At 39.4% G+C, this 13625-nt stretch overlaps 1 protein-coding gene across 2 annotated transcripts in view; it reads right to left on the reverse strand.

The window, feature by feature from the left end:
• CHCHD3 (coiled-coil-helix-coiled-coil-helix domain containing 3) overlaps positions 1-13625 on the reverse strand; it is a 272956-nt gene that overhangs the window by 246450 nt on the left and 12881 nt on the right. The window lies entirely within an intron of this gene.

Consider the following 13625-nt stretch of genomic DNA (forward strand, 5'->3'; position numbering starts at 1 on the left):
CAAACTCAAACTTAATAAATGCAGGGTCCCTGACCGGTTTGGCTCAGTGGATAGAGCGCCGGCCTGCGGACTGAAGGGTCCCAGGTTCGATTCTGGTCAAGGGCATGTACCTCGGTTGCAGGCACATCCCCGGTAGGGGGTGTGCAGGAGGCAGCTGATCGAAGTTTCTCTCTCATCGATGTTTCTAACTCTCTATTCCTCTCCCTTCCTCTCTATAAAAAAAATCAATAAAATATATTTAAAAAAATAAAAAATAAATAAATGCAGGGGACATAGTGCCCAACAATTTTAACCTACTCAATTTTTCAGTACTATTTACTTACTCTATTATAGTGGACTTCCATATTTTAAAAAGTGGAGAGGCTTACTTACACAAATTTGAGAATATGAAATATAGTAAATGCTTTATCTCACAAGGCTGTGCTACGCTCATTAGTTTTGTACATTCCCATTTCTCATTTAACCATCATTACCTTGAGAACAACAAGCCTCACTCATCTTTGTATCCATTGTGATTTACATAAACTACGAGTGTTTAAAGGGCAAAGCAAGTTTGATGTTTGAAAGACGTTTCAACAGGACAGAGAAAACAGGCCTATCTTTTCAGGTTAAACTTTCCATTAATTAAGATTTTCCATGATAGAGAATTGGGAATTGTACATTAAAGCAATTGGAGAATAAGTGTCTGAATGTGAAACAATGCCCTTTACCATGGTGCTAACCATTTACAAGAAAGAAAAACACCCCATTTTCCACACTTCCACTAATAACCTCTGGACAGAGACTGTTTGGTCCAAGTTCCTTCCACAGCTGCCATATTCCACTGACTCTAAGACACACATTTATTCACATTGTAACAGCTCTGAGATGAGGACCTGTTACTGTTGCTATGGGCCACGTGGCCATCATAACATACCTCATGGCATTGTCTATAGAAGATCAGGACAGCAATCACATGAAAACATGCAGAATGAGTGTCTGCAGCTTGAGAGAAAACTCCAGTCAAGAGCGAAGCACTCTGAGTACGGCCGCATCACCCGCACTCGCAATGGCGCGGAGGGGGAGAGTGTAGAAATACGCTGACACGGACAACTCCGAGTCAGAAAGTGATTCAAAGACTGGGACTCTGAACGTGAATACGTTTCAAGAATATCATAACCAACTCATTTCACTTCAATTTTCCTTTTTTAATCTATGCTCCTCCACTAAATATAAAATGAACATTCTCATAGATAAGCGCATTTTATCAGAGCTTAATTGTCAAGGTCATTTCTTAGTGGAGCATAAAACAATGGTGTATCTTATAATGAATGGCGTCTTAAGATTCAATGAACCACAGTGTCTCCAGCACAGAGGAGAAGGTATGTACTTAAAGAGCTCCTGCACCACAGACCACAGCCACGCGGAAAGCCTAGCATTCTCCACCTGCAGCTTTAAACTTCTCCAGACACTGACAGGGTCTTGCGGCCAGCAGGGCACTGCCACACACAAGCAGCCACTTCTAGAGGCTGCATCCAGAAGGCACTATCTCTATTTCCACAATACATGCGCCTGGCTCATAACAAGGCAGGCAAACCACAGGAGGGGACAGCATGACACACACACCCCCACCACAAACCAAAACACAGCTGGTATGTTAAATTTAGACCTACCAACCTTGACAGTACCCTGTTAATTACTATTTTTCCCTAATTCTCTAGAGTTGTTTTTTTTTAAAACTGGAAGCTGCCAACATTTTTGTTGCTGTTGGCCAATTATTCTGAGTATCATATCCAAGTAATGAAACATAAATAAATTATTTTAAAGCAAGAGATCTTTTAAAAATGCATATTCTTGCACCTTGATCATTTATATGTATTTTTGTCTCACTTTAAAATTGTATACATTAGATCTAGGCATACACACACATACATGTGTACCTGTGAATGAATTTTTAGATAAAGGCATTTATCGGATTGCTTGGGCACAAACTTCAAAAGACAATTTCCATTTATAAATGTTCAAAATTATTATATAATTACCTATAACGATATAACTATGACTCCAGTGATAAACAGACACAGCTACAAACTAATTAGTTGAAAAAATATTTTGCCCAGGTAAGGTGTTGATATTCAAAGGTGAATGAAAATGGTTCTTCTCTAAAAAAAAAACCTCACAATCTATCTAAGGAATCTTAGAGATAAGAGGCCACTGCACCATTTGACAGATAAGAGCACTAAGGCCCAGAGAAAAAAAAGAAACCTATCTGAGGTAAAATGGCTAGTTACTAAGAAGAAGTCAGATCTTCTCATTTCCAATCAGCAATCCAATTTTGGGGACCTGGAGAGCATTATGCTAAGCGAAATGAGCCAGTCAGAGAAAGACAAATGTCCCATGACCTCACTCATATGTGGAATCTAAAGAACAAAATGAACTGGGTCATGCGCAGGAGAGTCGAGGGGCGTATTTGGACAAATGGGAAACTCTCCCACCAAACCCTGAGGCCTCTGGCTCTCTCTGGTCTAGTAAGCCTTCCCATTCATACCGGGAAAGACCTACTGATTTTTACCAGCTCAAGCAGGATAAGTGAAGACAAATCAATGCAATGTTTTTGCTATATCACAGTCTCTGAAAAAAACCTAATAACAATCAGATCCATGATGAAGAACACCCACTACCACTATTAAAGTTAAATCAGGGTCAAGTAGATCATATCAGCCTCCCCAAAATATTAGTCTGAAGCATCCCATTTTTTAAGATAATTGGCAATAACATGAAAAAGAGAAAATACTAGTACATGCATAATAATGTCCTAAATGAATACATTTGGTGATATAATATCAGGAAATAACTGTTTTACTTAAGTTCTTTAATGATAATTTCATTCAAGATGTCTTGTGGATAGACTGCATGATGAATACTTTTAGCTGTAATCTTCGTTCATTTTTCAAGAGGGCTAAATTTCCCACGAATGAGCACACCGAAATAGGCACTCCCTGCTTTACATCAACACAGAAACTACTAGTTCTACACTTGCAAGAAAAGAGAAAACCACATTAAACAATTCATCTAAGGGTGCAGGTTATATTAATACATATGGCTTCGAAAAGTTTTCATACAAAATACTCTTTAAAAATAAAGTACTATACAAAATACACTGACAAATAAAATAGACCCGGAGACATGAAAGCATGGAACAGACTGACAAATCTCAAAGGTAAGAGGATTGGGGGAGAAGAGATTGACCAACAAACTTACATGCATATTATGTAAGTAAAGGGTGTCCCAAAATTCACGCAAGATTTGAATTTTGCATGAGCATTAACAACAACAACAACAAAAAATAAAAGCCTAATTTTACTTGGTTTATTGAATCAGATTCTAATATCTGTTGCCCTTTGATTTCAATTTGATAAGCATTACCAAGTACCAATTATGGCCCAGGAGCAGGGACAATGAAGACCACGGCTTTGCGTATGTGCCAGCAAAGCCGTGGAGGCCATTTACCTGATGTGCTATTCCATACATAACCCTATACTGTATACTTTATGAATCAATAAAAAATTTACAATTTTTAATTATAAATCCGTGTTTTCTATCAAAATTACTTCTTGCGTGAATTTTGGGACACCCTTTATAATCCATGGACACAGACAATTGTGTGGTAGGCGGGGGGGCAGGGAGGGGGAGGGGATCAATGTGGGGGGGGAAACATCTGTAATACTTTCAATAATAAAGATAAATTTTAAATATTTTTAATTAAAAAACAAAGTACCTGCTAAATGAGGAATATAAGCTCACAGGCTCAAAAACAAACTAGCCTCTCTTATTCTGAGGATGACAGAAAAATAGCACCATTCCTCTATTTCTGCAAATGCTATATTTCTCTTCATTAAGACAAAGCAAAGCATTACTCCCCTAAAGACAACTTCTTCAAAAACTTGAAAAATAAAAATATATTTTTCCAATATATCCAAAGGGCCACTCTACTGATATTAAAATACATAACTGAGCGCAGAGCTCCCTTGACAGAGACTGAGATGGCTTCGCATAAGCTCATCAGAGGTTCCCTTCCACATGCCCCTGTATCTCTATGGGGCACCGAAGACCCAAAGCTCTACTTCACCTACATCCTACTGAGCCCCAAACCCAAATCTTAAAACAGCATAAGAAACAGATAACACAAAGCCCTAAGTGTATATTGTGGAAATAGAAAAAAAACAGCATGCATTTAAAGATATTTTTTAAAAATCTGACAAGATTTCAAAAGTATTTTAACACCTTTATTGAGATAAAATATATATGCCATGAAATTCATCTGTCTAGTGTACAGTTCAATGGTTTTAGTACACTTACAGAATTGTACATCAGCAGTCACTCCCTGTCTTTGCCACCCACACTCCGACCACCCCCAGCCCTAGGCAACCACTAATCTGCTTTCTGCTCTAATGACCTGCTTATACTGGATATTTCATAAAAACAGGATCATACAATATGTGGTCTTTTGTGACTGGCTTCTTTCATTGAACACAATACTCTGAAGTCAAAAGTACCGTGAAGAAGCTGGGTGCTCACAGGTCTTCCCACGCACTCACTGCACTCTCAAGTGTTTCTTGAGCACCTTTTACAGGTAAGACATATGCCATATGGGTCACAATGGGTCTAATTCCACCCTCAAGGAGCTAACTGCAAAGTAAGATGCTAATAACATAGCCATAAATAAATACTGTTTTAATGCAGAAAGTAGTGGCTGCCAAGCGAAAAATACAGACTAAATACCATGTGAGTTTAGAGGAAATATAGGTCAATAGTATAAAGTTCTGATAAGATCCAAAAATCACTAAGCCCTTTGTTATTCTAACCACTGCAGCCAGCATTTTTCTCCCAAGAAATGTCCTCCCTCCTCCCCATCATGCCCCACCATCAAGCCCATCATGTCTGATTGGGAAACTCCTGTTCGTCCTTCAATATTCAGCTCAAATATCACCACCTCTCTCATGAAGTCTACCCTGACCTCCCCAGGCAGAGTTAGTCCCTAATCAGTTCTTTATGCTACATGTGTATCTCCATTCCAGCTCACAGTGCATTTCTCTGCTCTGTTCATCCATGAAACCCCAGCACTTAGCATAGTGTCTGGCGCATAGCCAGGTCTAAATAAATGATTGTTGGGGAAAAGGCAGAGAAAACAAAGTGAAAGGCAAAGAGGGTAGACAGAAAGGTTGGCAGAATGAACCTGAAGTGTGTGAAAGGTGACAGTAAAGTTACAGACCTAGACGTTATGTAAAAGAAGAAAAAAAGGAGACATTTATTGATCACCTGCTATGTTTCATTTAGTCTCCATGGCAACCATGTGAAATTATTCATTCCATTTTATCCTGGAGGAAACTGAGATAACTTACACAGGATCACACAACTATTAAGTGACAAAAGCTCTTTGAACACTAAACATACAGTGCGAACGCACACACACACACTTTTATTTAGAGGTAATTCGACTGCAGACTTCCCATTTCGTATTTGAAGAAACTGGGGTTCATTTTCTCTGAAACCCGTTTCTGAAAGCAGGCAATCACAATACATCACTGCTGGCGAAGAGGAAGTGGCGATTTCATTCGGCCTGTGCAGCCTCATCCTGGGTCTGGCTAGACTGGTACCCACCAGGCCTCCTGAAATACATCAGAATGAGGCTGCAGGCTGAGGTACTAGGGAGGCCTCTGTGACAACTCAACTGTAAGAATTTTAAGTGGATAGAGATAAGACAGTAATTCCCAATCAAATTATATATAACATAGCCTTAAAAAGTTTTAGTTCAAAGCCCTATAAGCAATAATGAGCAATTTTTTTTAAAATCACTGCTTTAAAAAGTTTCACTTAATCATTTTTGCAAAATTATGAACATGGGTTATGAAACAATGGCTATGTCAGAAGAAGCAGAATGTTTACTAGGACAGGAAAAAATAATTAGGAGGACCAATTTATCATTCATGTTTATCAGGTTTGATAAAAAAAAAACATTATTTTTATATAATGCAATTCACGTTTTTTAGTCTTTTGCTACACAAACTAATAAAATATGTCAATGGTCAAAAATTAATCATGAAAGAGGATTATAACTTCCCATAATCTTAAAATAGATACTCAAAAAAGTTTCTGAGAAAGAATATTAAAGCAACTTCTTAGAAAAATGTTATAAAGAAAGATGTCACCAATGCAGTTTATGAGCTCAATCTTGTGAGATTCCCAGAAGTCAACATGTTATTTAGAAAAATTAAAGAAAAACATTGTGCCCAATGGGTATCTATGTTGTCCCACAGAATTAAACAAAAGCTGCTCAGCCAGCCTCATTTTTCCTACCAGAAAAAACGGAGTTGATCAGCCACATCATGCCTGCAAGTGTGTACATACACCCGAGTGAAAGCCAGCTCCTCCTGCCAAACATGCTTCATGAAGGAGAGCGAACTGAGGGTTGTTGCAGGTATCTGGTTAGAGTATTTGTTGAAATAATTCAGTTAAATAATTATAAGGACAACCTTCAGAATCCACAGCCCAGTTGGTTGCATTAATAAAACAATAAAAATGTTTTTGGCGAACTGTCAATCTTAAATACTCCTTTAATATTTTTATTTAAATCAAATCTTGCCCTGGCCGGTGTGGCTCAGTTGGTTGAGCGTTGTCCCATGCACCAAAAGGTTGCAGGTTCAATTCCCAGTCAGGGCACATACCCAGGTTGTAGGCTTGATCCCCAGTAGGGGGTGTGTAGGAGGCGGCCGATCAATGTTTTGCTATCACATCCATGTTTGGAAATACAAAACCTTGCTGCTACTCATCAAATACAGAGCAAGACCTATGGCTGTCCCTCTCATAACTATAGTGACAATGAGGGTGGGCCAGCAAAAAACTCAATCAGAAGAGAGCAAGGGGGCATGACGGGAGTCCCACCAACAGAGTCAATCCACAGGGGCTTTTAGCAGCCATCTACCACCCCACCACACACTCTGTGAGACATTCTCATCACCTTACACCTTTAAATGAGGAGATACTTATCATTACTACCCTGTACTATAATTTTAAACCCCATTTGATGCAAGCTAATTAAAACCCACATTTCAATTAACCATGCAGTCAGGGGACAGAGGGCATGCAGAACCAGAACTCTGTCGTAAGTGTGTCAGAGCAATTCTGTGGAACAATCTGAAGAACCTTACCACAATGATCCCTATGGATTCCCAAAGCTTTTCGGTGAACACTCAACTGCAGTGGCAGCTGTCAACAAAGTGTCACGCAGCCCTGGGGGCAGAACAAGTTTAAAAGGGCTTAAAAGCACTCATTGTTCCCTGGTAGCACAGGTTTGGACCAGTACAGAGCGCTGTACCAATAATTCTGAATAAACAGAAGAGACAGGGTAAAGGGAAGAAATGAAATGCTGGGTCAGACCTACTTTTTTAAATCATTTTTTACAAGGAAAATATCATCATCAACAACAATAACCTACTCTTTGGTTGACAGCTGGAAGGGTCAATGGATTGATTCTGAAAAGCTCTGCTTGCGGCAGAAAAATGCACATTTGAAACTCCTTTGGGCAATTTAAGATCTCTAGGCCATCCAGACGATGCCCTCAAAGTCTATCAAATGCCAAGAAAGGCAACAAATATTGTTAATCAAGCATTATTACTAATGGCATATTACATTTACATCAAAAATACCATTTTTATCTATTGTCTGTCCTATGCTATATGATCTTTCAGAGCTGCTTATATAACCAATGTCTGATTTGATTTTATTTTATAAGCCTTAAAGCATGATTATACAATTTTTACCTTACAGTTATCTCTTTGTAGCTTATGATATATTATTGGTGACACCCAGGACATTCTTGATTGTTATGCCCACTAACAACACTTGTTCTATAAGAAAATACAATCCGCCATCCCACAATTCACTTTAGTGAATCTACTACAGCAAAAAATGGAGTTTCTTTAATAGAGCTTCTCTTTTCCCTGTGGTCACTGAGGGACTTCCTTCCAGCTCCTGAGTCCTATGACCCGTGGCATTACTAGATTTCTGATCTAAGTGTGCAGTGCACCTAGCAAAACAGCTGCTGCTTCTAGTAACTCTGGAACAAGCAGGGAATCTCTGACCCACTTGCTTTCATTCGACTTGGAAGCACTAATGGAAAGTAAATTATGCTACAGTAGTCACAGCACAGGGGCCTCTGAAGGTATAATAAGCATCTGAGGCCAGTGGTCAATCAGTCAACCAAGAAATCCAAGCTCTAAGTCACAGAACTACTGATAGTGTGACACGAGCATTTCAGAACCTTCGAGGCTGCTCTCTCCATAATTCCTTTCCTCCCCTCCACTGCCGCAGCCTTTCCTTCTCTGCGTGACTCCCCTTTCACCAGCCACAAGTCGGTGGAATATTTACCTCATTGCCAATGATCCGTTGTTCCATTTTTTAAAGTGTCCTGTGCTCTCTTCTCAATTTTAAAATAAAGTGAGTTTAAGTGTGTGCTGGTTTCTCAAAATTAAATACCACAAAAAGAGTGGTGAATCAAATGGCACAGAGGAAAGTGCCTGGCCCAGGAGGGAAAGGACTGAAGTGTGAGTCAGGGACTGCCACTAACAAGCCACGCGGCCTCTGTCACCAAATCCACTCGACACTTCTGTGCCTCTGCCACTTCTCCCTCGATCATGTGGCCTCTGTCTTCCCTGCCTGTGCTTCCCCACTCATCCTTACATGATCCTTCCAAAGCCCACTGGTATCATTTCACCTCCCTGCTCAGGAATCGTAGGTTGTACCCTACACTGCCTCAAACAGTTAAGGGCAACCTTTTTTTTTTTTTTTTGCTATAGGGCCAATTAAGGTCAAATAAAAATGCTTACAAGGTTGCTTATCTTATTCATGAAAATGGTTTTACATAGTACTGTGGTGGAAAACATATTCTTACCATTAGATTTGTTTGTTAAATATAAAAATATCAATGAGAAAATCAGCACTGAATTTTGGGCTATAAAAATGTCACTAAGCCCTGGTGGAGTTGGTTGGAGCATCGTCCAGGTCGTGGATTCAATTTCCTGATCAGGACACATACCGAGGTTGGGAGGCAACCGAATGGTGTTTTTCTCTCAAATCGATGTTTCTCTCCCCCCACCCCCCTCTCTCTAAAATCAGTAAACATATCCTCGGGTGAGTATGAAAAAAAAAGTTATTAATATCTGAGTATATTTAAAAAGTAGCAACAAATGCAACTTTTTAAAGTTGCATCCTAAAATTAAACAAACTTGCTCAGTAGCCACTGGGCCCCACGGTATAAAAGTAAGCTCCTTAACTTGCCCAACTTGCCTACCCATGAGATACCTACATGCATTCTTCATCTGAATTGATCTGTGTACCGTCTCTGCCAGGAACAAACAACACCCCCATCCCTCTTATCCTCAAGGTCTGGCTCAGGTCCACTTTCCCTGATGGCTGCCCGCCCCTGCTCTTGACCTTCTTCCTCTGAACCCCTAAAGCACTTGCTAGGTCTCTTATATATTTTATGTCACTTACATATTCATTCATCTACTCAAAAACATTAAACTAAGCAGGTGAAGGGTATTACACGAGTCTTAATTTACTACACAGTAATGTTAAATATGCTTTCACCAAACGAATAGCTCTTGAAGTCAAAAACCACTGCATGCTAATACTTGTTGACTGATGGAGCAAACAGCAGGAGTTCAACCATCCATTAAAAGTAGACTGTTTATGGATTTCTTTTTAAGAACAAACTACTAACTAGGGAATTTTATTTAAATCACACCTTTAAATTGATACTGTATATATTTCTTCCTTTTAGGAATTGTCAGGCACATTATCTATTACAGCACACAAAAATAAGTGGAGAGTTGAGACACTGGCATCAACCAATTTCCAGATTATTAAAAGTTAGAAACCTTGATATCACCACTGCCTTCAGTTCTTGCAACTCAAGTCAAAGGAACAAGCACATCTTGTTTACGGTGGCCTCTCCCTACAGTGTTATGTCTAAATGAACCTTAAGGAGCTGCTATGAACCGGCGAGCCCACTTCTGGAAATACATCCTCGAAACCTGGAAACACTGACTTGTAATAATACATGCATCCCTATGTTCATTGCAGGGATATCTAAAATAGCCAAGATTTGGATGCAGCCCAAGTGCCCATCAGAAGATGAGTGGATAATAAAGCTGTGGTGCATCTACACAATGGACTATCACTTGGCGTAAAAAAAAGAAGGATATCTTACCTTTGTGACAGCATGGACGGACCTGGAGAGTATTACACTAAGTGAAATTAAGTCAGTCAAAGAAATACAAATACCATACGATTTCACTTATGCGTGGAATCTAATGAAAAAATAAACTAATAAAATAGAAACAGACTCATAAATACGGAGAACAGACAGACAGCTGTCAGACTCATAGATACAGATTGACAGCTGTCACAGGGGAGGAGGGTTGTGGGGCTCGGTGCAAAAGGAGAAGGGACCAAGAAAAAAAAGAAAGACAAAAACTCACAGACACAGACAACAGTATGGTGATTACCAGAGGGAAAGGGGGTGGGGGAAAGTAGAAGAGGGAGGAGACTTGACTCAGGGTGGTGAACACACAACATAATATACCGATGATGTATTATAGAACTGTACATCTAAAACCTATATAATTGTATTAACCAATGTCACCTCAATAAGTTCAATAAAAATTAAAAATAAATAAGTAAAATCAAAAGATGGCAAGATGTTAATGAAAAGGTAAGATTATAACTATGTGCAATGGCATACCCTATGACAGCCAAAAGAAAAAAAATTCCCTATTATAAAAGCAAACCAATATAGTTGAGATAACACATTACACAGCAAAGAATCTGAGGCAGCAAGGACACAGTTAATTTCTTTAGAGCACATTCATTTATTAAAGTGGCATTACAATCTGCCATGTGTCACACAGTATATTATTTTGCCTGAACATGCAAATACTTATTGCAACGAGTCATTGATCTGGTTCAAGGTTTGGCAAAAAAATAGTTTCAGTAAACTCTTTAGAGTAACTCACTTTCTTACAGAATAAATTATATTCTTAAAACTATATATATGACAAAAGTTGGTTCCTATATAATAAATTCTAGGAATCTCCCTCCATCAAATCCACTGCCCTATACTCACACATATGATTAGCCGAGGGCTGATATGAATTACAGTTTTGTGAGGAAGAAAGCATTTTGATAAATATTAGAATTTCAATTCACATTTACTATATAATTCACTTGACACTGAAAAATGTAGAAAAGGTTAGTGACATTTTTATCAATGTATTTTTGTAGACTTGAAATATTATTCTGTAACACATATGAATTATACATCTTAAGAAATCTATTATTGAGTACTAACAAGACCCCCAAATGAGACAAATAGTGAAGAGAACAAACTTTGAGACTTTCTACTCTTATACACATTTTTTTTACTCTTAGGAAGAAGAAATCTTTTTTATTAATTTTCACAATTGTAGTCTAATTGCATTCTTATCTTAAAGGCAAGATCAAAATATCATGGCACATCTTCATTCTTTTCTAGGGCTGGGTTGGAGAGGGTGAGAGACATGTAGTCAAAGAACCTGCACTATTAGTTTTGTTGAGTCTTTTTCACGTGGTGCAGACGGAATTTATCTGACACATGAGGGTACACAGGTGTTCCCCAGCGACTCTGAGTCTAAGGAATCAATACCTCCAGCACACTTGTGACATGCAGTTAGGAAGCTGTGTTAAAGACTGAGGTGAAGATAGTACACCTGAGGGAAATCTTCCTTGGTGTTTCCACTCACCCACAATCCTGGGGGAGCTGGGATGTGGAAAAGGCAGAAAACAAGATTCACAAACACACAGAGCCATCTAGCTCCATAACCTCAGTCACCACATCATTAAAACCATCCGATGAAGGTCACACCGCCGAGCACTGATGCAGTCTAGACTAGAGCTGCGCAACAGAACTACCTGTGATGATGAAAATGTCCTGTACCTACACTTGCCCAATATGGTAGCCACCAGCCACATGGGTTTACTGAGCACTGAAATGTGACCAGTGCAAGTGAGCAGCTGAAATTATTTTATTTCATTTTAACTAACTTTAATTTAAATCTTAAGGCCACAGGTGACCAGTGGCTAGCATTTACAGTGCAGTTCTAGCCTGACCAACAGAATACAAGGTGGTGCTCAAAGAGTTTTCAGTGCCCAGGCTGGTCATGAACCAAAGAGTCCATCAGTCATGTCAAACCCAGCAAAGGGAAGGGGTGGCTTCCTCAGTACAGCCGGACGGTCACAATGCCAGGGCCATGCCCAGCAGGCCACACCATGAGCATTTACAGAAAGCCTCCCCACCCACATCCACTCTCTCAAAGGGTCAGATTAAGAAGCCAACCAAGAAGGAAAACACTTTCTCTCCTTCAAGTCACTATTGAATGAAAAACCAATACAACAACAACAACAAAAAAGCTATGAACATCAACAATCACTTGTAGATAGAAGGTTTTTTCCTGAACTCAAGCAGAACGTCACTACAAGGCAGCTCTTCCCCTCCAACTGGTTTCTGTCACATCCCTTCTACAAAGGGAGCAAGGTGTCATTCAAATTACAATAAAACAGAGTGGTTAACATTTAACAGCATTTGCTCTGGAGTCTAACAGACAGAATTCAACTACCACCTCCATTGCTTACCAGCTGTATGTCTGTGAGCAAGACAATCACTTCAAGTCTCAGTTTCCTTCTATGTAAAATGGGTTAATAACAGCACCTTCCTCAAAGGGTTATAAGGACTAAATGAGATAAGATATATCAAAGACTTAGCAGAGTAGCTGGCATGTAATAAACACTATTTAAGTAATATTTATCAGCATTTCATTATCATCATCCTATCTCCTTAACACATTAGGTAAAAAAAAAAAAAAATCTACCTAGAACAAATTACATTTCAGATCAAATCCCCATTTTAACAATATCCATATATCAAGGTGATGTTGGAAAAACAGAAAAAGACAAGTCATGGTGTGTCTCAGAAGCCAAAGAAAGTAGTTAAAATTATATTCTATGTACCACTATGTTCCACCACTGGGATGAGACATGAAGTAGTTTTTTTTAAAGACTGCCAAGGCCACTGTGTGCAAGGCAAAGCTTAAGGACACGAGAGTGGAAGCAGGAGGCCAGTGAAGAGGCCTCTGCAGAAGACAGATAAAGAGAAGCTGGTTACCTGGACTGGAGCTGTTGACAGCATGTTCTGGAGATGATGTTGACAACACTAGCTATGTCAGAAGTAACAGAGGAAACAGGATGAACCCCAGTTTGGGGCTTGACTACCTGTACCATTCACTGGGAAAGATAGAACTGTGGAGAGGAAAAAAAAAAGTGGTGGGGGGGAGATTTGGCTAGATTAAGTGGAAGATCTCCAAGTGGAGACTTCAAGTGGGTAGATGTCTCAGTTGAGTTGCATGGAGAAGTCAAAGCTAGGTGGAATTTGGGGAGTCACAGCATCTACATAATTATTCAGAAGGTGAGATTACTTAGTGGAAATCAGCAAAGGAGGCTAGACTAAGGATGCAAGTGAGGTGAGAGGAAAACCAGAGTGCAGCCCAGAAGCC

This window comes from Myotis daubentonii, chromosome 10 (genome assembly GCF_963259705.1).
Source record: "Myotis daubentonii chromosome 10, mMyoDau2.1, whole genome shotgun sequence".
NCBI classification, from domain to species: domain Eukaryota; kingdom Metazoa; phylum Chordata; class Mammalia; order Chiroptera; family Vespertilionidae; genus Myotis; species Myotis daubentonii.